The sequence below is a fragment of the Schistocerca gregaria genome, chromosome 3, assembly GCF_023897955.1.
Source record: "Schistocerca gregaria isolate iqSchGreg1 chromosome 3, iqSchGreg1.2, whole genome shotgun sequence".
Taxonomy (NCBI): Eukaryota; Metazoa; Arthropoda; class Insecta; order Orthoptera; family Acrididae; genus Schistocerca; species Schistocerca gregaria.
This window is the reverse complement of record NC_064922.1, coordinates 314,638,766-314,661,177: the sequence shown is the minus strand read 5'-3', so window position 1 is coordinate 314,661,177 and position 22,412 is coordinate 314,638,766. Positions and strand designations below refer to the sequence as shown.

The window sequence follows — 22,412 nt, the reverse complement described above, 5'->3', positions numbered from 1 at the left end:
TCATACTTAACGCAGCTTTGTGCACGCGTCAGCGTAGCGTCAGTCGAGCAAAGTCGAGACAAGTCGCATTAGAGGAGCAACAAAAACTCACGTTTCCGGTACCGGGAATCGAACCCGGGCCTCCTGGGTGAGAGCCAGGTATCCTAGCCACTAGACTACACCGGATAACGACGCCAGTGCTCTTCCTGCGAACGCAGCAACCAGCCACGATTAACTGACGACAACTGTAAGAAATACACTCTTTCACGTTATAGAACGGCATCCTGTGGACGCATTTCATGGAGACGAACGCCAGCAGTGACGAGAGCAAAAGGCGCCTACAAATCCTGTCGTTGCTCCACGTACTGTTCTACGACAATTCACGAAGCAGACGCTCACGCCTTGTTGTGCTGTTTCCTTTGCGGGCAGTGGGTGCAGCTGTCTTCGACGCAGGAAACATTACACGTTTAGCAGCTGTGGGGTTGGAACCCACGCTTCCGAAGTGACTGGTGCCTAAAACCAGCGCCTTAGACCGCTAGGCCACTCTACCTACACAACACGCGCGACACAGGAGCTGCGTCCTAGCCCACGACAACACACAGCAACGGCACAAAAATGAGACGTCAAAATTGGCAACGGTGGGATTCGAACCCACGCCTCCGAAGACACTGGTGCCTAAAACCAGCGCCTTAGACCGCTCGGCCACGTTACCGTTATAGCGCCGACGACAATACGTTTCCTTAGTACTACAAAGATCACTTCGAATTGAAATATCTCGGCAATCGCTGTAACATGTATTTCCTCTGCTCTCCCATTGGAAGCGTCTCTTTAGGCCATCCACAACAAGAAAATGCCGTGCCCGCCGTGTGGTAGCGGCGCCACTTGTCTGAAGCTGTCGTAGTTAAGGCGACAGCATCAAGAGACGTTTTCGTGCCGTGACCAGGTTTCGAACGCACGCGTCCGAAGAGACTGGTGCCTAAAACAAGCGCCTTAGATCGCTCGGCCACGCTACCTGCGCTACCTTCGGCCCCAGTGTTCCTAGCATTTGTAGAAACGGTGCACGCCACAGCTTCCTGCTCCGCTGTTCATCCAATCCGTCGCACCTCAAACCACTGCCCTTTTCGACTACAGAGAGCAGCGGACGTCTGCGCCTCACGGCCGCCGGCATTACGTGTTGGCGATGAAGTGGTAGTACAAACTGCGGACTGCGGAACACGAGTGAAAAATCAAGAAAGCACTGTGATTTCGAGTACTCGTGCACTATCGTCACTGCAACGGTAGCAAGGCAAAACTTTCAAAATTGCCGTGACCAGGATTCGAACCTGGGTTATTGCGGCCACAACGCAATGTCCTAACCACTAGACGATCACGGCCACGCACGCGCCCACGGAGGCAGCTGGCTGGAGTGCAAGTGGCGATACACAGCAAAGCCTAGGCCAAGGTGTACGCCACAGCAGTGTCAGACACGGTCTCCATCACGTGTATACGAGTAAATGAACGTGCCTGCGCTGTCAGGACACTAACTAGAGTGGTTAGCTACATTCACCTCCCTGGCAGTGTCTTGCAGTCCTCCAAGCCTCTTGACTATGGGTATGTGGCTCGATAACAAGTGAATAGACGCCGCATCTCTCTCGCCGTCAGGTGCAGCCGCGAATCATACTTAACGCAGCTTTGTGCACGCGTCAGCGTAGCGTCAGTCGAGCAAAGTCGAGACAAGTCGCATTAGAGGAGCAACAAAAACTCACGTTTCCGGTACCGGGAATCGAACCCGGGCCTCCTGGGTGAGAGCCAGGTATCCTAGCCACTAGACTACACCGGATAACGACGCCAGTGCTCTTCCTGCGAACGCAGCAACCAGCCACGATTAACTGACGACAACTGTAAGAAATACACTCTTTCACGTTATAGAACGGCATCCTGTGGACGCATTTCATGGAGACGAACGCCAGCAGTGACGAGAGCAAAAGGCGCCTACAAATCCTGTCGTTGCTCCACGTACTGTTCTACGACAATTCACGAAGCAGACGCTCACGCCTTGTTGTGCTGTTTCCTTTGCGGGCAGTGGGTGCAGCTGTCTTCGACGCAGGAAACATTACACGTTTAGCAGCTGTGGGGTTGGAACCCACGCTTCCGAAGTGACTGGTGCCTAAAACCAGCGCCTTAGACCGCTAGGCCACTCTACCTACACAACACGCGCGACACAGGAGCTGCGTCCTAGCCCACGACAACACACAGCAACGGCACAAAAATGAGACGTCAAAATTGGCAACGGTGGGATTCGAACCCACGCCTCCGAAGACACTGGTGCCTAAAACCAGCGCCTTAGACCGCTCGGCCACGTTACCGTTATAGCGCCGACGACAATACGTTTCCTTAGTACTACAAAGATCACTTCGAATTGAAATATCTCGGCAATCGCTGTAACATGTATTTCCTCTGCTCTCCCATTGGAAGCGTCTCTTTAGGCCATCCACAACAAGAAAATGCCGTGCCCGCCGTGTGGTAGCGGCGCCACTTGTCTGAAGCTGTCGTAGTTAAGGCGACAGCATCAAGAGACGTTTTCGTGCCGTGACCAGGTTTCGAACGCACGCGTCCGAAGAGACTGGTGCCTAAAACAAGCGCCTTAGATCGCTCGGCCACGCTACCTGCGCTACCTTCGGCCCCAGTGTTCCTAGCATTTGTAGAAACGGTGCACGCCACAGCTTCCTGCTCCGCTGTTCATCCAATCCGTCGCACCTCAAACCACTGCCCTTTTCGACTACAGAGAGCAGCGGACGTCTGCGCCTCACGGCCGCCGGCATTACGTGTTGGCGATGAAGTGGTAGTACAAACTGCGGACTGCGGAACACGAGTGAAAAATCAAGAAAGCACTGTGATTTCGAGTACTCGTGCACTATCGTCACTGCAACGGTAGCAAGGCAAAACTTTCAAAATTGCCGTGACCAGGATTCGAACCTGGGTTATTGCGGCCACAACGCAATGTCCTAACCACTAGACGATCACGGCCACGCACGCGCCCACGGAGGCAGCTGGCTGGAGTGCAAGTGGCGATACACAGCAAAGCCTAGGCCAAGGTGTACGCCACAGCAGTGTCAGACACGGTCTCCATCACGTGTATACGAGTAAATGAACGTGCCTGCGCTGTCAGGACACTAACTAGAGTGGTTAGCTACATTCACCTCCCTGGCAGTGTCTTGCAGTCCTCCAAGCCTCTTGACTATGGGTATGTGGCTCGATAACAAGTGAATAGACGCCGCATCTCTCTCGCCGTCAGGTGCAGCCGCGAATCATACTTAACGCAGCTTTGTGCACGCGTCAGCGTAGCGTCAGTCGAGCAAAGTCGAGACAAGTCGCATTAGAGGAGCAACAAAAACTCACGTTTCCGGTACCGGGAATCGAACCCGGGCCTCCTGGGTGAGAGCCAGGTATCCTAGCCACTAGACTACACCGGATAACGACGCCAGTGCTCTTCCTGCGAACGCAGCAACCAGCCACGATTAACTGACGACAACTGTAAGAAATACACTCTTTCACGTTATAGAACGGCATCCTCTGGACGCATTTCATGGAGACGAACGCCAGCAGTGACGAGAGCAAAAGGCGCCTACAAATCCTGTCGTTGCTCCACGTACTGTTCTACGACAATTCACGAAGCAGACGCTCACGCCTTGTTGTGCTGTTTCCTTTGCGGGCAGTGGGTGCAGCTGTCTTCGACGCAGGAAACATTACACGTTTAGCAGCTGTGGGGTTGGAACCCACGCTTCCGAAGTGACTGGTGCCTAAAACCAGCGCCTTAGACCGCTAGGCCACTCTACCTACACAACACGCGCGACACAGGAGCTGCGTCCTAGCCCACGACAACACACAGCAACGGCACAAAAATGAGACGTCAAAATTGGCAACGGTGGGATTCGAACCCACGCCTCCGAAGACACTGGTGCCTAAAACCAGCGCCTTAGACCGCTCGGCCACGTTACCGTTATAGCGCCGACGACAATACGTTTCCTTAGTACTACAAAGATCACTTCGAATTGAAATATCTCGGCAATCGCTGTAACATGTATTTCCTCTGCTCTCCCATTGGAAGCGTCTCTTTAGGCCATCCACAACAAGAAAATGCCGTGCCCGCCGTGTGGTAGCGGCGCCACTTCTCTGAAGCTGTCGTAGTTAAGGCGACAGCATCAAGAGACGTTTTCGTGCCGTGACCAGGTTTCGAACGCACGCGTCCGAAGAGACTGGTGCCTAAAACAAGCGCCTTAGATCGCTCGGCCACGCTACCTGCGCTACCTTCGGCCCCAGTGTTCCTAGCATTTGTAGAAACGGTGCACGCCACAGCTTCCTGCTCCGCTGTTCATCCAATCCGTCGCACCTCAAACCACTGCCCTTTTCGACTACAGAGAGCAGCGGACGTCTGCGCCTCACGGCCGCCGGCATTACGTGTTGGCGATGAAGTGGTAGTACAAACTGCGGACTGCGGAACACGAGTGAAAAATCAAGAAAGCACTGAGATTTCGAGTACTCGTGCACTATCGTCACTGCAACGGTAGCAAGGCAAAACTTTCAAAATTGCCGTGACCAGGATTCGAACCTGGGTTATTGCGGCCACAACGCAATGTCCTAACCACTAGACGATCACGGCCACGCACTCGCCCACGGAGGCAGCTGGCTGGAGTGCAAGTGGCGATACACAGCAAAGCCTAGGCCAAGGTGTACGCCACAGCAGTGTCAGACACGGTCTCCATCACGTGTATACGAGTAAATGAACGTGCCTGCGCTGTCAGGACACTAACTAGAGTGGTTAGCTACATTCACCTCCCTGGCAGTGTCTTGCAGTCCTCCAAGCCTCTTGACTATGGGTATGTGGCTCGATAACAAGTGAATAGACGCCGCATCTCTCTCGCCGTCAGGTGCAGCCGCGAATCATACTTAACGCAGCTTTGTGCACGCGTCAGCGTAGCGTCAGTCGAGCAAAGTCGAGACAAGTCGCATTAGAGGAGCAACAAAAACTCACGTTTCCGGTACCGGGAATCGAACCCGGGCCTCCTGGGTGAGAGCCAGGTATCCTAGCCACTAGACTACACCGGATAACGACGCCAGTGCTCTTCCTGCGAACGCAGCAACCAGCCACGATTAACTGACGACAACTGTAAGAAATACACTCTTTCACGTTATAGAACGGCATCCTGTGGACGCATTTCATGGAGACGAACGCCAGCAGTGACGAGAGCAAAAGGCGCCTACAAATCCTGTCGTTGCTCCACGTACTGTTCTACGACAATTCACGAAGCAGACGCTCACGCCTTGTTGTGCTGTTTCCTTTGCGGGCAGTGGGTGCAGCTGTCTTCGACGCAGGAAACATTACACGTTTAGCAGCTGTGGGGTTGGAACCCACGCTTCCGAAGTGACTGGTGCCTAAAACCAGCGCCTTAGACCGCTAGGCCACTCTACCTACACAACACGCGCGACACAGGAGCTGCGTCCTAGCCCACGACAACACACAGCAACGGCACAAAAATGAGACGTCAAAATTGGCAACGGTGGGATTCGAACCCACGCCTCCGAAGACACTGGTGCCTAAAACCAGCGCCTTAGACCGCTCGGCCACGTTACCGTTATAGCGCCGACGACAATACGTTTCCTTAGTACTACAAAGATCACTTCGAATTGAAATATCTCGGCAATCGCTGTAACATGTATTTCCTCTGCTCTCCCATTGGAAGCGTCTCTTTAGGCCATCCACAACAAGAAAATGCCGTGCCCGCCGTGTGGTAGCGGCGCCACTTGTCTGAAGCTGTCGTAGTTAAGGCGACAGCATCAAGAGACGTTTTCGTGCCGTGACCAGGTTTCGAACGCACGCGTCCGAAGAGACTGGTGCCTAAAACAAGCGCCTTAGATCGCTCGGCCACGCTACCTGCGCTACCTTCGGCCCCAGTGTTCCTAGCATTTGTAGAAACGGTGCACGCCACAGCTTCCTGCTCCGCTGTTCATCCAATCCGTCGCACCTCAAACCACTGCCCTTTTCGACTACAGAGAGCAGCGGACGTCTGCGCCTCACGGCCGCCGGCATTACGTGTTGGCGATGAAGTGGTAGTACAAACTGCGGACTGCGGAACACGAGTGAAAAATCAAGAAAGCACTGTGATTTCGAGTACTCGTGCACTATCGTCACTGCAACGGTAGCAAGGCAAAACTTTCAAAATTGCCGTGACCAGGATTCGAACCTGGGTTATTGCGGCCACAACGCAATGTCCTAACCACTAGACGATCACGGCCACGCACGCGCCCACGGAGGCAGCTGGCTGGAGTGCAAGTGGCGATACACAGCAAAGCCTAGGCCAAGGTGTACGCCACAGCAGTGTCAGACACGGTCTCCATCACGTGTATACGAGTAAATGAACGTGCCTGCGCTGTCAGGACACTAACTAGAGTGGTTAGCTACATTCACCTCCCTGGCAGTGTCTTGCAGTCCTCCAAGCCTCTTGACTATGGGTATGTGGCTCGATAACAAGTGAATAGACGCCGCATCTCTCTCGCCGTCAGGTGCAGCCGCGAATCATACTTAACGCAGCTTTGTGCACGCGTCAGCGTAGCGTCAGTCGAGCAAAGTCGAGACAAGTCGCATTAGAGGAGCAACAAAAACTCACGTTTCCGGTACCGGGAATCGAACCCGGGCCTCCTGGGTGAGAGCCAGGTATCCTAGCCACTAGACTACACCGGATAACGACGCCAGTGCTCTTCCTGCGAACGCAGCAACCAGCCACGATTAACTGACGACAACTGTAAGAAATACACTCTTTCACGTTATAGAACGGCATCCTGTGGACGCATTTCATGGAGACGAACGCCAGCAGTGACGAGAGCAAAAGGCGCCTACAAATCCTGTCGTTGCTCCACGTACTGTTCTACGACAATTCACGAAGCAGACGCTCACGCCTTGTTGTGCTGTTTCCTTTGCGGGCAGTGGGTGCAGCTGTCTTCGACGCAGGAAACATTACACGTTTAGCAGCTGTGGGGTTGGAACCCACGCTTCCGAAGTGACTGGTGCCTAAAACCAGCGCCTTAGACCGCTAGGCCACTCTACCTACACAACACGCGCGACACAGGAGCTGCGTCCTAGCCCACGACAACACACAGCAACGGCACAAAAATGAGACGTCAAAATTGGCAACGGTGGGATTCGAACCCACGCCTCCGAAGAGACTGGTGCCTAAAACCAGCGCCTTAGACCGCTCGGCCACGTTACCGTTATAGCGCCGACGACAATACGTTTCCTTAGTACTACAAAGATCACTTCGAATTGAAATATCTCGGCAATCGCTGTAACATGTATTTCCTCTGCTCTCCCATTGGAAGCGTCTCTTTAGGCCATCCACAACAAGAAAATGCCGTGCCCGCCGTGTGGTAGCGGCGCCACTTGTCTGAAGCTGTCGTAGTTAAGGCGACAGCATCAAGAGACGTTTTCGTGCCGTGACCAGGTTTCGAACGCACGCGTCCGAAGAGACTGGTGCCTAAAACAAGCGCCTTAGATCGCTCGGCCACGCTACCTGCGCTACCTTCGGCCCCAGTGTTCCTAGCATTTGTAGAAACGGTGCACGCCACAGCTTCCTGCTCCGCTGTTCATCCAATCCGTCGCACCTCAAACCACTGCCCTTTTCGACTACAGAGAGCAGCGGACGTCTGCGCCTCACGGCCGCCGGCATTACGTGTTGGCGATGAAGTGGTAGTACAAACTGCGGACTGTGGAACACGAGTGAAAAATCAAGAAAGCACTGTGATTTCGAGTACTCGTGCACTATCGTCACTGCAACGGTAGCAAGGCAAAACTTTCAAAATTGCCGTGACCAGGATTCGAACCTGGGTTATTGCGGCCACAACGCAATGTCCTAACCACTAGACGATCACGGCCACGCACGCGCCCACGGAGGCAGCTGGCTGGAGTGCAAGTGGCGATACACAGCAAAGCCTAGGCCAAGGTGTACGCCACAGCAGTGTCAGACACGGTCTCCATCACGTGTATACGAGTAAATGAACGTGCCTGCGCTGTCAGGACACTAACTAGAGTGGTTAGCTACATTCACCTCCCTGGCAGTGTCTTGCAGTCCTCCAAGCCTCTTGACTATGGGTATGTGGCTCGATAACAAGTGAATAGACGCCGCATCTCTCTCGCCGTCAGGTGCAGCCGCGAATCATACTTAACGCAGCTTTGTGCACGCGTCAGCGTAGCGTCAGTCGAGCAAAGTCGAGACAAGTCGCATTAGAGGAGCAACAAAAACTCACGTTTCCGGTACCGGGAATCGAACCCGGGCCTCCTGGGTGAGAGCCAGGTATCCTAGCCACTAGACTACACCGGATAACGACGCCAGTGCTCTTCCTGCGAACGCAGCAACCAGCCACGATTAACTGACGACAACTGTAAGAAATACACTCTTTCACGTTATAGAACGGCATCCTGTGGACGCATTTCATGGAGACGAACGCCAGCAGTGACGAGAGCAAAAGGCGCCTACAAATCCTGTCGTTGCTCCACGTACTGTTCTACGACAATTCACGAAGCAGACGCTCACGCCTTGTTGTGCTGTTTCCTTTGCGGGCAGTGGGTGCAGCTGTCTTCGACGCAGGAAACATTACACGTTTAGCAGCTGTGGGGTTGGAACCCACGCTTCCGAAGTGACTGGTGCCTAAAACCAGCGCCTTAGACCGCTAGGCCACTCTACCTACACAACACGCGCGACACAGGAGCTGCGTCCTAGCCCACGACAACACACAGCAACGGCACAAAAATGAGACGTCAAAATTGGCAACGGTGGGATTCGAACCCACGCCTCCGAAGAGACTGGTGCCTAAAACCAGCGCCTTAGACCGCTCGGCCACGTTACCGTTATAGCGCCGACGACAATACGTTTCCTTAGTACTACAAAGATCACTTCGAATTGAAATATCTCGGCAATCGCTGTAACATGTATTTCCTCTGCTCTCCCATTGGAAGCGTCTCTTTAGGCCATCCACAACAAGAAAATGCCGTGCCCGCCGTGTGGTAGCGGCGCCACTTGTCTGAAGCTGTCGTAGTTAAGGCGACAGCATCAAGAGACGTTTTCGTGCCGTGACCAGGTTTCGAACGCACGCGTCCGAAGAGACTGGTGCCTAAAACAAGCGCCTTAGATCGCTCGGCCACGCTACCTGCGCTACCTTCGGCCCCAGTGTTCCTAGCATTTGTAGAAACGGTGCACGCCACAGCTTCCTGCTCCGCTGTTCATCCAATCCGTCGCACCTCAAACAACTGCCCTTTTCGACTACAGAGAGCAGCGGACGTCTGCGCCTCACGGCCGCCGGCATTACGTGTTGGCGATGAAGTGGTAGTACAAACTGCGGACTGCGGAACACGAGTGAAAAATCAAGAAAGCACTGTGATTTCGAGTACTCGTGCACTATCGTCACTGCAACGGTAGCAAGGCAAAACTTTCAAAATTGCCGTGACCAGGATTCGAACCTGGGTTATTGCGGCCACAACGCAATGTCCTAACCACTAGACGATCACGGCCACGCACGCGCCCACGGAGGCAGCTGGCTGGAGTGCAAGTGGCGATACACAGCAAAGCCTAGGCCAAGGTGTACGCCACAGCAGTGTCAGACACGGTCTCCATCACGTGTATACGAGTAAATGAACGTGCCTGCGCTGTCAGGACACTAACTAGAGTGGTTAGCTACATTCACCTCCCTGGCAGTGTCTTGCAGTCCTCCAAGCCTCTTGACTATGGGTATGTGGCTCGATAACAAGTGAATAGACGCCGCATCTCTCTCGCCGTCAGGTGCAGCCGCGAATCATACTTAACGCAGCTTTGTGCACGCGTCAGCGTAGCGTCAGTCGAGCAAAGTCGAGACAAGTCGCATTAGAGGAGCAACAAAAACTCACGTTTCCGGTACCGGGAATCGAACCCGGGCCTCCTGGGTGAGAGCCAGGTATCCTAGCCACTAGACTACACCGGATAACGACGCCAGTGCTCTTCCTGCGAACGCAGCAACCAGCCACGATTAACTGACGACAACTGTAAGAAATACACTCTTTCACGTTATAGAACGGCATCCTGTGGACGCATTTCATGGAGACGAACGCCAGCAGTGACGAGAGCAAAAGGCGCCTACAAATCCTGTCGTTGCTCCACGTACTGTTCTACGACAATTCACGAAGCAGACGCTCACGCCTTGTTGTGCTGTTTCCTTTGCGGGCAGTGGGTGCAGCTGTCTTCGACGCAGGAAACATTACACGTTTAGCAGCTGTGGGGTTGGAACCCACGCTTCCGAAGTGACTGGTGCCTAAAACCAGCGCCTTAGACCGCTAGGCCACTCTACCTACACAACACGCGCGACACAGGAGCTGCGTCCTAGCCCACGACAACACACAGCAACGGCACAAAAATGAGACGTCAAAATTGGCAACGGTGGGATTCGAACCCACGCCTCCGAAGAGACTGGTGCCTAAAACCAGCGCCTTAGACCGCTCGGCCACGTTACCGTTATAGCGCCGACGACAATACGTTTCCTTAGTACTACAAAGATCACTTCGAATTGAAATATCTCGGCAATCGCTGTAACATGTATTTCCTCTGCTCTCCCATTGGAAGCGTCTCTTTAGGCCATCCACAACAAGAAAATGCCGTGCCCGCCGTGTGGTAGCGGCGCCACTTGTCTGAAGCTGTCGTAGTTAAGGCGACAGCATCAAGAGACGTTTTCGTGCCGTGACCAGGTTTCGAACGCACGCGTCCGAAGAGACTGGTGCCTAAAACAAGCGCCTTAGATCGCTCGGCCACGCTACCTGCACTACCTTCGGCCCCAGTGTTCCTAGCATTTGTAGAAACGGTGCACGCCACAGCTTCCTGCTCCGCTGTTCATCCAATCCGTCGCACCTCAAACCACTGCCCTTTTCGACTACAGAGAGCAGCGGACGTCTGCGCCTCACGGCCGCCGGCATTACGTGTTGGCGATGAAGTGGTAGTACAAACTGCGGACTGCGGAACACGAGTGAAAAATCAAGAAAGCACTGTGATTTCGAGTACTCGTGCACTATCGTCACTGCAACGGTAGCAAGGCAAAACTTTCAAAATTGCCGTGACCAGGATTCGAACCTGGGTTATTGCGGCCACAACGCAATGTCCTAACCACTAGACGATCACGGCCACGCACGCGCCCACGGAGGCAGCTGGCTGGAGTGCAAGTGGCGATACACAGCAAAGCCTAGGCCAAGGTGTACGCCACAGCAGTGTCAGACACGGTCTCCATCACGTGTATACGAGTAAATGAACGTGCCTGCGCTGTCAGGACACTAACTAGAGTGGTTAGCTACATTCACCTCCCTGGCAGTGTCTTGCAGTCCTCCAAGCCTCTTGACTATGGGTATGTGGCTCGATAACAAGTGAATAGACGCCGCATCTCTCTCGCCGTCAGGTGCAGCCGCGAATCATACTTAACGCAGCTTTGTGCACGCGTCAGCGTAGCGTCAGTCGAGCAAAGTCGAGACAAGTCGCATTAGAGGAGCAACAAAAACTCACGTTTCCGGTACCGGGAATCGAACCCGGGCCTCCTGGGTGAGAGCCAGGTATCCTAGCCACTAGACTACACCGGATAACGACGCCAATGCTCTTCCTGCGAACGCAGCAACCAGCCACGATTAACTGACGACAACTGTAAGAAATACACTCTTTCACGTTATAGAACGGCATCCTGTGGACGCATTTCATGGAGACGAACGCCAGCAGTGACGAGAGCAAAAGGCGCCTACAAATCCTGTCGTTGCTCCACGTACTGTTCTACGACAATTCACGAAGCAGACGCTCACGCCTTGTTGTGCTGTTTCCTTTGCGGGCAGTGGGTGCAGCTGTCTTCGACGCAGGAAACATTACACGTTTAGCAGCTGTGGGGTTGGAACCCACGCTTCCAAAGTGACTGGTGCCTAAAACCAGCGCCTTAGACCGCTAGGCCACTCTACCTACACAACACGCGCGACACAGGAGCTGCGTCCTAGCCCACGACAACACACAGCAACGGCACAAAAATGAGACGTCAAAATTGGCAACGGTGGGATTCGAACCCACGCCTCCGAAGACACTGGTGCCTAAAACCAGCGCCTTAGACCGCTCGGCCACGTTACCGTTATAGCGCCGACGACAATACGTTTCCTTAGTACTACAAAGATCACTTCGAATTGAAATATCTCGGCAATCGCTGTAACATGTATTTCCTCTGCTCTCCCATTGGAAGCGTCTCTTTAGGCCATCCACAACAAGAAAATGCCGTGCCCGCCGTGTGGTAGCGGCGCCACTTGTCTGAAGCTGTCGTAGTTAAGGCGACAGCATCAAGAGACGTTTTCGTGCCGTGACCAGGTTTCGAACGCACGCGTCCGAAGAGACTGGTGCCTAAAACAAGCGCCTTAGATCGCTCGGCCACGCTACCTGCGCTACCTTCGGCCCCAGTGTTCCTAGCATTTGTAGAAACGGTGCACGCCACAGCTTCCTGCTCCGCTGTTCATCCAATCCGTCGCACCTCAAACCACTGCCCTTTTCGACTACAGAGAGCAGCGGACGTCTGCGCCTCACGGCCGCCGGCATTACGTGTTGGCGATGAAGTGGTAGTACAAACTGCGGACTGCGGAACACGAGTGAAAAATCAAGAAAGCACTGTGATTTCGAGTACTCGTGCACTATCGTCACTGCAACGGTAGCAAGGCAAAACTTTCAAAATTGCCGTGACCAGGATTCGAACCTGGGTTATTGCGGCCACAACGCAATGTCCTAACCACTAGACGATCACGGCCACGCACGCGCCCACGGAGGCAGCTGGCTGGAGTGCAAGTGGCGATACACAGCAAAGCCTAGGCCAAGGTGGACGCCACAGCAGTGTCAGACACGGTCTCCATCACGTGTATACGAGTAAATGAACGTGCCTGCGCTGTCAGGACACTAACTAGAGTGGTTAGCTACATTCACCTCCCTGGCAGTGTCTTGCAGTCCTCCAAGCCTCTTGACTATGGGTATGTGGCTCGATAACAAGTGAATAGACGCCGCATCTCTCTCGCCGTCAGGTGTAGCCGCGAATCATACTTAACGCAGCTTTGTGCACGCGTCAGCGTAGCGTCAGTCGAGCAAAGTCGGGACAAGTCGCATAAGAGGAGCAACAAAAACTCACGTTTCCGGTACCGGGAATCGAACCCGGGCCTCCTGGGTGAGAGCCAGGTATCCTAGCCACTAGACTACACCGGATTACGACGCCAGTGCTCTTCCTGCGAACGCAGCAACCAGCCACGATTAACTGACGACAACTGTAAGAAATACACTCTTTCACGTTATAGAACGGCATCCTCTGGACGCATTTCATGGAGACGAACGCCAGCAGTGACGAGAGCAAAAGGCGCCTACAAATCCTGTCGTTGCTCCACGTACTGTTCTACGACAATTCACGAAGCAGACGCTCACGCCTTGTTGTGCTGTTTCCTTTGCGGGCAATGGGTGCAGCTGTCTTCGACGCAGGAAACATTACACGTTTAGCAGCTGTGGGGTTGGAACCCACGCCTCCGAAGTGACTGGTGCCTAAAACCAGCGCCTTAGACCGCTCGGCCACTCTACCTACACAACACGCGCGACACAGGAGCTGCGTCCTAGCCCACGACAACACACAGCAACGGCACAAAAATGAGACGTCAAAATTGGCAACGGTGGGATTCGAACCCACGCCTCCGAAGAGACTGGTGCCTAAAACCAGCGCCTTAGACCGCTCGGCCACGTTACCGTTATAGCGCCGACGACAATACGTTTCCTTTGTACTACAAAGATCACTTCGAAATGGAAATATCTCGGCAATCGCTGTAACATGTATTTCCTCTGCTCTCCCATTGGAAGCGTCTCTTTAGGCCATCCACAACAAGAAAATGCCGTGCCCGCCGTGTGGTAGCGGCGCCACTTGTCTGAAGCTGTCGTAGTTAAGGCGACAGCATCAAGAGACGTTTTCGTGCCGTGACCAGGTTTCGAACGCACGCGTCCGAAGAGACTGGTGCCTAAAACAAGCGCCTTAGATCGCTCGGCCACGCTACCTGCGCTACCTTCGGCCCCAGTGTTCCTAGCATTTGTAGAAACGGTGCACGCCACAGCTTCCTGCTCCGCTGTTCATCCAATCCGTCGCACCTCAAACAACTGCCCTTTTCGACTACAGAGAGCAGCGGACGTCTGCGCCTCACGGCCGCCGGCATTACGTGTTGGCGATGAAGTGGTAGTACAAACTGCGGACTGCGGAACACGAGTGAAAAATCAAGAAAGCACTGTGATTTCGAGTACTCGTGCACTATCGTCACTGCAACGGTAGCAAGGCAAAACTTTCAAAATTGCCGTGACCAGGATTCGAACCTGGGTTATTGCGGCCACAACGCAATGTCCTAACCACTAGACGATCACGGCCACGCACGCGCCCACGGAGGCAGCTGGCTGGAGTGCAAGTGGCGATACACAGCAAAGCCTAGGCCAAGGTGGACGCCACAGCAGTGTCAGACACGGTCTCCATCACGTGTATACGAGTAAATGAACGTGCCTGCGCTGTCAGGACACTAACTAGAGTGGTTAGCTACATTCACCTCCCTGGCAGTGTCTTGCAGTCCTCCAAGCCTCTTGACTATGGGTATGTGGCTCGATAACAAGTGAATAGACGCCGCATCTCTCTCGCCGTCAGGTGTAGCCGCGAATCATACTTAACGCAGCTTTGTGCACGCGTCAGCGTAGCGTCAGTCGAGCAAAGTCGGGACAAGTCGCATAAGAGGAGCAACAAAAACTCACGTTTCCGGTACCGGGAATCGAACCCGGGCCTCCTGGGTGAGAGCCAGGTATCCTAGCCACTAGACTACACCGGATTACGACGCCAGTGCTCTTCCTGCGAACGCAGCAACCAGCCACGATTAACTGACGACAACTGTAAGAAATACACTCTTTCACGTTATAGAACGGCATCCTCTGGACGCATTTCATGGAGACGAACGCCAGCAGTGACGAGAGCAAAAGGCGCCTACAAATCCTGTCGTTGCTCCACGTACTGTTCTACGACAATTCACGAAGCAGACGCTCACGCCTTGTTGTGCTGTTTCCTTTGCGGGCAGTGGGTGCAGCTGTCTTCGACGCAGGAAACATTACACGTTTAGCAGCTGTGGGGTTGGAACCCACGCTTCCGAAGTGACTGGTGCCTAAAACCAGCGCCTTAGACCGCTAGGCCACTCTACCTACACAACACGCGCGACACAGGAGCTGCGTCCTAGCCCACGACAACACACAGCAACGGCACAAAAATGAGACGTCAAAATTGGCAACGGTGGGATTCGAACCCACGCCTCCGAAGACACTGGTGCCTAAAACCAGCGCCTTAGACCGCTCGGCCACGTTACCGTTATAGCGCCGACGACAATACGTTTCCTTAGTACTACAAAGATCACTTCGAATTGAAATATCTCGGCAATCGCTGTAACATGTATTTCCTCTGCTCTCCCATTGGAAGCGTCTCTTTAGGCCATCCACAACAAGAAAATGCCGTGCCCGCCGTGTGGTAGCGGCGCCACTTGTCTGAAGCTGTCGTAGTTAAGGCGACAGCATCAAGAGACGTTTTCGTGCCGTGACCAGGTTTCGAACGCACGCGTCCGAAGAGACTGGTGCCTAAAACAAGCGCCTTAGATCGCTCGGCCACGCTACCTGCGCTACCTTCGGCCCCAGTGTTCCTAGCATTTGTAGAAACGGTGCACGCCACAGCTTCCTGCTCCGCTGTTCATCCAATCCGTCGCACCTCAAACCACTGCCCTTTTCGACTACAGAGAGCAGCGGACGTCTGCGCCTCACGGCCGCCGGCATTACGTGTTGGCGATGAAGTGGTAGTACAAACTGCGGACTGCGGAACACGAGTGAAAAATCAAGAAAGCACTGTGATTTCGAGTACTCGTGCACTATCGTCACTGCAACGGTAGCAAGGCAAAACTTTCAAAATTGCCGTGACCAGGATTCGAACCTGGGTTATTGCGGCCACAACGCAATGTCCTAACCACTAGACGATCACGGCCACGCACGCGCCCACGGAGGCAGCTGGCTGGAGTGCAAGTGGCGATACACAGCAAAGCCTAGGCCAAGGTGTACGCCACAGCAGTGTCAGACACGGTCTCCATCACGTGTATACGAGTAAATGAACGTGCCTGCGCTGTCAGGACACTAACTAGAGTGGTTAGCTACATTCACCTCCCTGGCAGTGTCTTGCAGTCCTCCAAGCCTCTTGACTATGGGTATGTGGCTCGATAACAAGTGAATAGACGCCGCATCTCTCTCGCCGTCAGGTGCAGCCGCGAATCATACTTAACGCAGCTTTGTGCACGCGTCAGCGTAGCGTCAGTCGAGCAAAGTCGAGACAAGTCGCATTAGAGGAGCAACAAAAACTCACGTTTCCGGTACCGGGAATCGAACCCGGGCCTCCTGGGTGAGAGCCAGGTATCCTAGCCACTAGACTACACCGGATAACGACGCCAGTGCTCTTCCTGCGAACGCAGCAACCAGCCACGATTAACTGACGACAACTGTAAGAAATACACTCTTTCACGTTATAGAACGGCATCCTGTGGACGCATTTCATGGAGACGAACGCCAGCAGTGACGAGAGCAAAAGGCGCCTACAAATCCTGTCGTTGCTCCACGTACTGTTCTACGACAATTCACGAAGCAGACGCTCACGCCTTGTTGTGCTGTTTCCTTTGCGGGCAGTGGGTGCAGCTGTCTTCGACGCAGGAAACATTACACGTTTAGCAGCTGTGGGGTTGGAACCCACGCTTCCGAAGTGACTGGTGCCTAAAACCAGCGCCTTAGACCGCTAGGCCACTCTACCTACACAACACGCGCGACACAGGAGCTGCGTCCTAGCCCACGACAACACACAGCAACGGCACAAAAATGAGACGTCAAAATTGGCAACGGTGGGATTCGAACCCACGCCTCCGAAGAGACTGGTGCCTAAAACCAGCGCCTTAGACCGCTCGGCCACGTTACCGTTATAGCGCCGACGACAATACGTTTCCTTAGTACTACAAAGATCACTTCGAATTGAAATATCTCGGCAATCGCTGTAACATGTATTTCCTCTGCTCTCCCATTGGAAGCGTCTCTTTAGGCCATCCACAACAAGAAAATGCCGTGCCCGCCGTGTGGTAGCGGCGCCACTTGTCTGAAGCTGTCGTAGTTAAGGCGACAGCATCAAGAGACGTTTTCGTGCCGTGACCAGGTTTCGAACGCACGCGTCCGAAGAGACTGGTGCCTAAAACAAGCGCCTTAGATCGCTCGGCCACGCTACCTGCGCTACCTTCGGCCCCAGTGTTCCTAGCATTTGTAGAAACGGTGCACGCCACAGCTTCCTGCTCCGCTGTTCATCCAATCCGTCGCACCTCAAACCACTGCCCTTTTCGACTACAGAGAGCAGCGGACGTCTGCGCCTCACGGCCGCCGGCATTACGTGTTGGCGATGAAGTGGTAGTACAAACTGCGGACTGCGGAACACGAGTGAAAAATCAAGAAAGCACTGTGATTTCGAGTACTCGTGCACTATCGTCACTGCAACGGTAGCAAGGCAAAACTTTCAAAATTGCCGTGACCAGGATTCGAACCTGGGTTATTGCGGCCACAACGCAATGTCCTAACCACTAGACGATCACGGCCACGCACGCGCCCACGGAGGCAGCTGGCTGGAGTGCAAGTGGCGATACACAGCAAAGCCTAGGCCAAGGTGTACGCCACAGCAGTGTCAGACACGGTCTCCATCACGTGTATACGAGTAAATGAACGTGCCTGCGCTGTCAGGACACTAACTAGAGTGGTTAGCTACATTCACCTCCCTGGCAGTGTCTTGCAGTCCTCCAAGCCTCTTGACTATGGGTATGTGGCTCGATAACAAGTGAATAGACGCCGCATCTCTCTCGCCGTCAGGTGCAGCCGCGAATCATACTTAACGCAGCTTTGTTCACGCGTCAGCGTAGCGTCAGTCGAGCAAAGTCGAGACAAGTCGCATTAGAGGAGCAACAAAAACTCACGTTTCCGGTACCGGGAATCGAACCCGGGCCTCCTGGGTGAGAGCCAGGTATCCTAGCCACTAGACTACACCGGATAACGACGCCAGTGCTCTTCCTGCGAACGCAGCAACCAGCCACGATTAACTGACAACAACTGTAAGAAATACACTCTTTCACGTTATAGAACGGCATCCTGTGGACGCATTTCATGGAGACGAACGCCAGCAGTGACGAGAGCAAAAGGCGCCTACAAATCCTGTCGTTGCTCCACGTACTGTTCTACGACAATTCACGAAGCAGACGCTCACGCCTTGTTGTGCTGTTTCCTTTGCGGGCAGTGGGTGCAGCTGTCTTCGACGCAGGAAACATTACACGTTTAGCAGCTGTGGGGTTGGAACCCACGCTTCCGAAGTGACTGGTGCCTAAAACCAGCGCCTTAGACCGCTAGGCCACTCTACCTACACAACACGCGCGACACAGGAGCTGCGTCCTAGCCCACGACAACACACAGCAACGGCACAAAAATGAGACGTCAAAATTGGCAACGGTGGGATTCGAACCCACGCCTCCGAAGACACTGGTGCCTAAAACCAGCGCCTTAGACCGCTCGGCCACGTTACCGTTATAGCGCCGACGACAATACGTTTCCTTAGTACTACAAAGATCACTTCGAATTGAAATATCTCGGCAATCGCTGTAACATGTATTTCCTCTGCTCTCCCATTGGAAGCGTCTCTTTAGGCCATCCACAACAAGAAAATGCCGTGCCCGCCGTGTGGTAGCGGCGCCACTTGTCTGAAGCTGTCGTAGTTAAGGCGACAGCATCAAGAGACGTTTTCGTGCCGTGACCAGGTTTCGAACGCACGCGTCCGAAGAGACTGGTGCCTAAAACAAGCGCCTTAGATCGCTCGGCCACGCTACCTGCGCTACCTTCGGCCCCAGTGTTCCTAGCATTTGTAGAAACGGTGCACGCCACAGCTTCCTGCTCCGCTGTTCATCCAATCCGTCGCACCTCAAACCACTGCCCTTTTCGACTACAGAGAGCAGCGGACGTCTGCGCCTCACGGCCGCCGGCATTACGTGTTGGCGATGAAGTGGTAGTACAAACTGCGGACTGCGGAACACGAGTGAAAAATCAAGAAAGCACTGTGATTTCGAGTACTCGTGCACTATCGTCACTGCAACGGTAGCAAGGCAAAACTTTCAAAATTGCCGTGACCAGGATTCGAACCTGGGTTATTGCGGCCACAACGCAATGTCCTAACCACTAGACGATCACGGCCACGCACGCGCCCACGGAGGCAGCTGGCTGGAGTGCAAGTGGCGATACACAGCAAAGCCTAGGCCAAGGTGGACGCCACAGCAGTGTCAGACACGGTCTCCATCACGTGTATACGAGTAAATGAACGTGCCTGCGCTGTCAGGACACTAACTAGAGTGGTTAGCTACATTCACCTCCCTGGCAGTGTCTTGCAGTCCTCCAAGCCTCTTGACTATGGGTATGTGGCTCGATAACAAGTGAATAGACGCCGCATCTCTCTCGCCGTCAGGTGTAGCCGCGAATCATACTTAACGCAGCTTTGTGCACGCGTCAGCGTAGCGTCAGTCGAGCAAAGTCGGGACAAGTCGCATAAGAGGAGCAACAAAAACTCACGTTTCCGGTACCGGGAATCGAACCCGGGCCTCCTGGGTGAGAGCCAGGTATCCTAGCCACTAGACTACACCGGATTACGACGCCAGTGCTCTTCCTGCGAACGCAGCAACCAGCCACGATTAACTGACGACAACTGTAAGAAATACACTCTTTCACGTTATAGAACGGCATCCTCTGGACGCATTTCATGGAGACGAACGCCAGCAGTGACGAGAGCAAAAGGCGCCTACAAATCCTGTCGTTGCTCCACGTACTGTTCTACGACAATTCACGAAGCAGACGCTCACGCCTTGTTGTGCTGTTTCCTTTGCGGGCAGTGGGTGCAGCTGTCTTCGACGCAGGAAACATTACACGTTTAGCAGCTGTGGGGTTGGAACCCACGCTTCCGAAGTGACTGGTGCCTAAAACCAGCGCCTTAGACCGCTAGGCCACTCTACCTACACAACACGCGCGACACAGGAGCTGCGTCCTAGCCCACGACAACACACAGCAACGGCACAAAAATGAGACGTCAAAATTGGCAACGGTGGGATTCGAACCCACGCCTCCGAAGACACTGGTGCCTAAAACCAGCGCCTTAGACCGCTCGGCCACGTTACCGTTATAGCGCCGACGACAATACGTTTCCTTAGTACTACAAAGATCACTTCGAATTGAAATATCTCGGCAATCGCTGTAACATGTATTTCCTCTGCTCTCCCATTGGAAGCGTCTCTTTAGGCCATCCACAACAAGAAAATGCCGTGCCCGCCGTGTGGTAGCGGCGCCACTTGTCTGAAGCTGTCGTAGTTAAGGCGACAGCATCAAGAGACGTTTTCGTGCCGTGACCAGGTTTCGAACGCACGCGTCCGAAGAGACTGGTGCCTAAAACAAGCGCCTTAGATCGCTCGGCCACGCTACCTGCGCTACCTTCGGCCCCAGTGTTCCTAGCATTTGTAGAAACGGTGCACGCCACAGCTTCCTGCTCCGCTGTTCATCCAATCCGTCGCACCTCAAACCACTGCCCTTTTCGACTACAGAGAGCAGCGGACGTCTGCGCCTCACGGCCGCCGGCATTACGTGTTGGCGATGAAGTGGTAGTACAAACTGCGGACTGCGGAACACGAGTGAAAAATCAAGAAAGCACTGTGATTTCGAGTACTCGTGCACTATCGTCACTGCAACGGTAGCAAGGCAAAACTTTCATAATTGCCGTGACCAGGATTCGAACCTGGGTTATTGCGGCCACAACGCAATGTCCTAACCACTAGACGATCACGGCCACGCACGCGCCCACGGAGGCAGCTGGCTGGAGTGCAAGTGGCGATACACAGCAAAGCCTAGGCCAAGGTGGACGCCACAGCAGTGTCAGACACGGTCTCCATCACGTGTATACGAGTAAATGAACGTGCCTGCGCTGTCAGGACACTAACTAGAGTGGTTAGCTACATTCACCTCCCTGGCAGTGTCTTGCAGTCCTCCAAGCCTCTTGACTATGGGTATGTGGCTCGATAACAAGTGAATAGACGCCGCATCTCTCTCGCCGTCAGGTGTAGCCGCGAATCATACTTAACGCAGCTTTGTGCACGCGTCAGCGTAGCGTCAGTCGAGCAAAGTCGGGACAAGTCGCATAAGAGGAGCAACAAAAACTCACGTTTCCGGTACCGGGAATCGAACCCGGGCCTCCTGGGTGAGAGCCAGGTATCCTAGCCACTAGACTACACCGGATTACGACGCCAGTGCTCTTCCTGCGAACGCAGCAACCAGCCACGATTAACTGACGACAACTGTAAGAAATACACTCTTTCACGTTATAGAACGGCATCCTCTGGACGCATTTCATGGAGACGAACGCCAGCAGTGACGAGAGCAAAAGGCGCCTACAAATCCTGTCGTTGCTCCACGTACTGTTCTACGACAATTCACGAAGCAGACGCTCACGCCTTGTTGTGCTGTTTCCTTTGCGGGCAATGGGTGCAGCTGTCTTCGACGCAGGAAACATTACACGTTTAGCAGCTGTGGGGTTGGAACCCACGCCTCCGAAGTGACTGGTGCCTAAAACCAGCGCCTTAGACCGCTCGGCCACTCTACCTACACAACACGCGCGACACAGGAGCTGCGTCCTAGCCCACGACAACACACAGCAACGGCACAAAAATGAGACGTCAAAATTGGCAACGGTGGGATTCGAACCCACGCCTCCGAAGAGACTGGTGCCTAAAACCAGCGCCTTAGACCGCTCGGCCACGTTACCGTTATAGCGCCGACGACAATACGTTTCCTTTGTACTACAAAGATCACTTCGAAATGGAAATATCTCGGCAATCGCTGTAACATGTATTTCCTCTGCTCTCCCATTGGAAGCGTCTCTTTAGGCCATCCACAACAAGAAAATGCCGTGCCCGCCGTGTGGTAGCGGCGCCACTTGTCTGAAGCTGTCGTAGTTAAGGCGACAGCATCAAGAGACGTTTTCGTGCCGTGACCAGGTTTCGAACGCACGCGTCCGAAGAGACTGGTGCCTAAAACAAGCGCCTTAGATCGCTCGGCCACGCTACCTGCGCTACCTTCGGCCCCAGTGTTCCTAGCATTTGTAGAAACGGTGCACGCCACAGCTTCCTGCTCCGCTGTTCATCCAATCCGTCGCACCTCAAACAACTGCCCTTTTCGACTACAGAGAGCAGCGGACGTCTGCGCCTCACGGCCGCCGGCATTACGTGTTGGCGATGAAGTGGTAGTACAAACTGC

The 22,412-nt window shown here is 53.9% G+C and overlaps 41 non-coding genes across 41 annotated transcripts; all 41 read right to left on the bottom strand.

Moving 5' to 3' along the window:
• Nucleotides 1-93: 93 nt before the first annotated feature.
• Nucleotides 94-165, bottom strand: Trnae-cuc (transfer RNA glutamic acid (anticodon CUC)). The gene has a single exon. It is a non-coding gene; the product is annotated as a tRNA-Glu (tRNA).
• A 444-nt stretch (nucleotides 166-609) lies between these two features.
• Trnal-uag (transfer RNA leucine (anticodon UAG)) lies at nucleotides 610-691 on the bottom strand. Its single transcript has one exon. It is a non-coding gene; the product is annotated as a tRNA-Leu (tRNA).
• A 589-nt stretch (nucleotides 692-1,280) lies between these two features.
• Trnah-gug (transfer RNA histidin (anticodon GUG)) lies at nucleotides 1,281-1,352 on the bottom strand. Its single transcript has one exon. It is a non-coding gene; the product is annotated as a tRNA-His (tRNA).
• Nucleotides 1,353-1,726: 374 nt separating this feature from the next.
• Trnae-cuc (transfer RNA glutamic acid (anticodon CUC)) lies at nucleotides 1,727-1,798 on the bottom strand. The gene has a single exon. It is a non-coding gene; the product is annotated as a tRNA-Glu (tRNA).
• Nucleotides 1,799-2,242: 444 nt separating this feature from the next.
• On the bottom strand, nucleotides 2,243-2,324 carry Trnal-uag (transfer RNA leucine (anticodon UAG)). The gene has a single exon. It is a non-coding gene; the product is annotated as a tRNA-Leu (tRNA).
• A 589-nt stretch (nucleotides 2,325-2,913) lies between these two features.
• Nucleotides 2,914-2,985, bottom strand: Trnah-gug (transfer RNA histidin (anticodon GUG)). The gene has a single exon. It is a non-coding gene; the product is annotated as a tRNA-His (tRNA).
• Nucleotides 2,986-3,359: 374 nt separating this feature from the next.
• On the bottom strand, nucleotides 3,360-3,431 carry Trnae-cuc (transfer RNA glutamic acid (anticodon CUC)). Its single transcript has one exon. It is a non-coding gene; the product is annotated as a tRNA-Glu (tRNA).
• A 444-nt stretch (nucleotides 3,432-3,875) lies between these two features.
• Trnal-uag (transfer RNA leucine (anticodon UAG)) lies at nucleotides 3,876-3,957 on the bottom strand. Its single transcript has one exon. It is a non-coding gene; the product is annotated as a tRNA-Leu (tRNA).
• Nucleotides 3,958-4,546: 589 nt separating this feature from the next.
• Nucleotides 4,547-4,618, bottom strand: Trnah-gug (transfer RNA histidin (anticodon GUG)). Its single transcript has one exon. It is a non-coding gene; the product is annotated as a tRNA-His (tRNA).
• Nucleotides 4,619-4,992: 374 nt separating this feature from the next.
• On the bottom strand, nucleotides 4,993-5,064 carry Trnae-cuc (transfer RNA glutamic acid (anticodon CUC)). Its single transcript has one exon. It is a non-coding gene; the product is annotated as a tRNA-Glu (tRNA).
• A 444-nt stretch (nucleotides 5,065-5,508) lies between these two features.
• On the bottom strand, nucleotides 5,509-5,590 carry Trnal-uag (transfer RNA leucine (anticodon UAG)). Its single transcript has one exon. It is a non-coding gene; the product is annotated as a tRNA-Leu (tRNA).
• Nucleotides 5,591-6,179: 589 nt separating this feature from the next.
• Trnah-gug (transfer RNA histidin (anticodon GUG)) lies at nucleotides 6,180-6,251 on the bottom strand. Its single transcript has one exon. It is a non-coding gene; the product is annotated as a tRNA-His (tRNA).
• Nucleotides 6,252-6,625: 374 nt separating this feature from the next.
• Trnae-cuc (transfer RNA glutamic acid (anticodon CUC)) lies at nucleotides 6,626-6,697 on the bottom strand. The gene has a single exon. It is a non-coding gene; the product is annotated as a tRNA-Glu (tRNA).
• A 444-nt stretch (nucleotides 6,698-7,141) lies between these two features.
• Trnal-uag (transfer RNA leucine (anticodon UAG)) lies at nucleotides 7,142-7,223 on the bottom strand. Its single transcript has one exon. It is a non-coding gene; the product is annotated as a tRNA-Leu (tRNA).
• A 589-nt stretch (nucleotides 7,224-7,812) lies between these two features.
• Nucleotides 7,813-7,884, bottom strand: Trnah-gug (transfer RNA histidin (anticodon GUG)). Its single transcript has one exon. It is a non-coding gene; the product is annotated as a tRNA-His (tRNA).
• Nucleotides 7,885-8,258: 374 nt separating this feature from the next.
• Trnae-cuc (transfer RNA glutamic acid (anticodon CUC)) lies at nucleotides 8,259-8,330 on the bottom strand. Its single transcript has one exon. It is a non-coding gene; the product is annotated as a tRNA-Glu (tRNA).
• A 444-nt stretch (nucleotides 8,331-8,774) lies between these two features.
• Nucleotides 8,775-8,856, bottom strand: Trnal-uag (transfer RNA leucine (anticodon UAG)). The gene has a single exon. It is a non-coding gene; the product is annotated as a tRNA-Leu (tRNA).
• A 589-nt stretch (nucleotides 8,857-9,445) lies between these two features.
• Trnah-gug (transfer RNA histidin (anticodon GUG)) lies at nucleotides 9,446-9,517 on the bottom strand. The gene has a single exon. It is a non-coding gene; the product is annotated as a tRNA-His (tRNA).
• A 374-nt stretch (nucleotides 9,518-9,891) lies between these two features.
• Nucleotides 9,892-9,963, bottom strand: Trnae-cuc (transfer RNA glutamic acid (anticodon CUC)). Its single transcript has one exon. It is a non-coding gene; the product is annotated as a tRNA-Glu (tRNA).
• A 444-nt stretch (nucleotides 9,964-10,407) lies between these two features.
• Trnal-uag (transfer RNA leucine (anticodon UAG)) lies at nucleotides 10,408-10,489 on the bottom strand. The gene has a single exon. It is a non-coding gene; the product is annotated as a tRNA-Leu (tRNA).
• A 589-nt stretch (nucleotides 10,490-11,078) lies between these two features.
• Trnah-gug (transfer RNA histidin (anticodon GUG)) lies at nucleotides 11,079-11,150 on the bottom strand. Its single transcript has one exon. It is a non-coding gene; the product is annotated as a tRNA-His (tRNA).
• A 374-nt stretch (nucleotides 11,151-11,524) lies between these two features.
• Trnae-cuc (transfer RNA glutamic acid (anticodon CUC)) lies at nucleotides 11,525-11,596 on the bottom strand. Its single transcript has one exon. It is a non-coding gene; the product is annotated as a tRNA-Glu (tRNA).
• A 444-nt stretch (nucleotides 11,597-12,040) lies between these two features.
• Nucleotides 12,041-12,122, bottom strand: Trnal-uag (transfer RNA leucine (anticodon UAG)). The gene has a single exon. It is a non-coding gene; the product is annotated as a tRNA-Leu (tRNA).
• A 589-nt stretch (nucleotides 12,123-12,711) lies between these two features.
• Nucleotides 12,712-12,783, bottom strand: Trnah-gug (transfer RNA histidin (anticodon GUG)). The gene has a single exon. It is a non-coding gene; the product is annotated as a tRNA-His (tRNA).
• A 374-nt stretch (nucleotides 12,784-13,157) lies between these two features.
• Trnae-cuc (transfer RNA glutamic acid (anticodon CUC)) lies at nucleotides 13,158-13,229 on the bottom strand. The gene has a single exon. It is a non-coding gene; the product is annotated as a tRNA-Glu (tRNA).
• A 444-nt stretch (nucleotides 13,230-13,673) lies between these two features.
• Nucleotides 13,674-13,755, bottom strand: Trnal-uag (transfer RNA leucine (anticodon UAG)). The gene has a single exon. It is a non-coding gene; the product is annotated as a tRNA-Leu (tRNA).
• A 590-nt stretch (nucleotides 13,756-14,345) lies between these two features.
• Nucleotides 14,346-14,417, bottom strand: Trnah-gug (transfer RNA histidin (anticodon GUG)). Its single transcript has one exon. It is a non-coding gene; the product is annotated as a tRNA-His (tRNA).
• A 374-nt stretch (nucleotides 14,418-14,791) lies between these two features.
• Nucleotides 14,792-14,863, bottom strand: Trnae-cuc (transfer RNA glutamic acid (anticodon CUC)). Its single transcript has one exon. It is a non-coding gene; the product is annotated as a tRNA-Glu (tRNA).
• Nucleotides 14,864-15,307: 444 nt separating this feature from the next.
• Trnal-uag (transfer RNA leucine (anticodon UAG)) lies at nucleotides 15,308-15,389 on the bottom strand. The gene has a single exon. It is a non-coding gene; the product is annotated as a tRNA-Leu (tRNA).
• Nucleotides 15,390-15,978: 589 nt separating this feature from the next.
• Trnah-gug (transfer RNA histidin (anticodon GUG)) lies at nucleotides 15,979-16,050 on the bottom strand. The gene has a single exon. It is a non-coding gene; the product is annotated as a tRNA-His (tRNA).
• Nucleotides 16,051-16,424: 374 nt separating this feature from the next.
• Trnae-cuc (transfer RNA glutamic acid (anticodon CUC)) lies at nucleotides 16,425-16,496 on the bottom strand. Its single transcript has one exon. It is a non-coding gene; the product is annotated as a tRNA-Glu (tRNA).
• Nucleotides 16,497-16,940: 444 nt separating this feature from the next.
• Trnal-uag (transfer RNA leucine (anticodon UAG)) lies at nucleotides 16,941-17,022 on the bottom strand. The gene has a single exon. It is a non-coding gene; the product is annotated as a tRNA-Leu (tRNA).
• A 589-nt stretch (nucleotides 17,023-17,611) lies between these two features.
• Nucleotides 17,612-17,683, bottom strand: Trnah-gug (transfer RNA histidin (anticodon GUG)). The gene has a single exon. It is a non-coding gene; the product is annotated as a tRNA-His (tRNA).
• A 374-nt stretch (nucleotides 17,684-18,057) lies between these two features.
• Nucleotides 18,058-18,129, bottom strand: Trnae-cuc (transfer RNA glutamic acid (anticodon CUC)). The gene has a single exon. It is a non-coding gene; the product is annotated as a tRNA-Glu (tRNA).
• A 444-nt stretch (nucleotides 18,130-18,573) lies between these two features.
• Nucleotides 18,574-18,655, bottom strand: Trnal-uag (transfer RNA leucine (anticodon UAG)). Its single transcript has one exon. It is a non-coding gene; the product is annotated as a tRNA-Leu (tRNA).
• Nucleotides 18,656-19,244: 589 nt separating this feature from the next.
• On the bottom strand, nucleotides 19,245-19,316 carry Trnah-gug (transfer RNA histidin (anticodon GUG)). Its single transcript has one exon. It is a non-coding gene; the product is annotated as a tRNA-His (tRNA).
• Nucleotides 19,317-19,690: 374 nt separating this feature from the next.
• Trnae-cuc (transfer RNA glutamic acid (anticodon CUC)) lies at nucleotides 19,691-19,762 on the bottom strand. The gene has a single exon. It is a non-coding gene; the product is annotated as a tRNA-Glu (tRNA).
• Nucleotides 19,763-20,206: 444 nt separating this feature from the next.
• Trnal-uag (transfer RNA leucine (anticodon UAG)) lies at nucleotides 20,207-20,288 on the bottom strand. The gene has a single exon. It is a non-coding gene; the product is annotated as a tRNA-Leu (tRNA).
• A 589-nt stretch (nucleotides 20,289-20,877) lies between these two features.
• Nucleotides 20,878-20,949, bottom strand: Trnah-gug (transfer RNA histidin (anticodon GUG)). The gene has a single exon. It is a non-coding gene; the product is annotated as a tRNA-His (tRNA).
• A 374-nt stretch (nucleotides 20,950-21,323) lies between these two features.
• Nucleotides 21,324-21,395, bottom strand: Trnae-cuc (transfer RNA glutamic acid (anticodon CUC)). Its single transcript has one exon. It is a non-coding gene; the product is annotated as a tRNA-Glu (tRNA).
• Nucleotides 21,396-21,839: 444 nt separating this feature from the next.
• Nucleotides 21,840-21,921, bottom strand: Trnal-uag (transfer RNA leucine (anticodon UAG)). The gene has a single exon. It is a non-coding gene; the product is annotated as a tRNA-Leu (tRNA).
• Nucleotides 21,922-22,412: the final 491 nt, after the last annotated feature.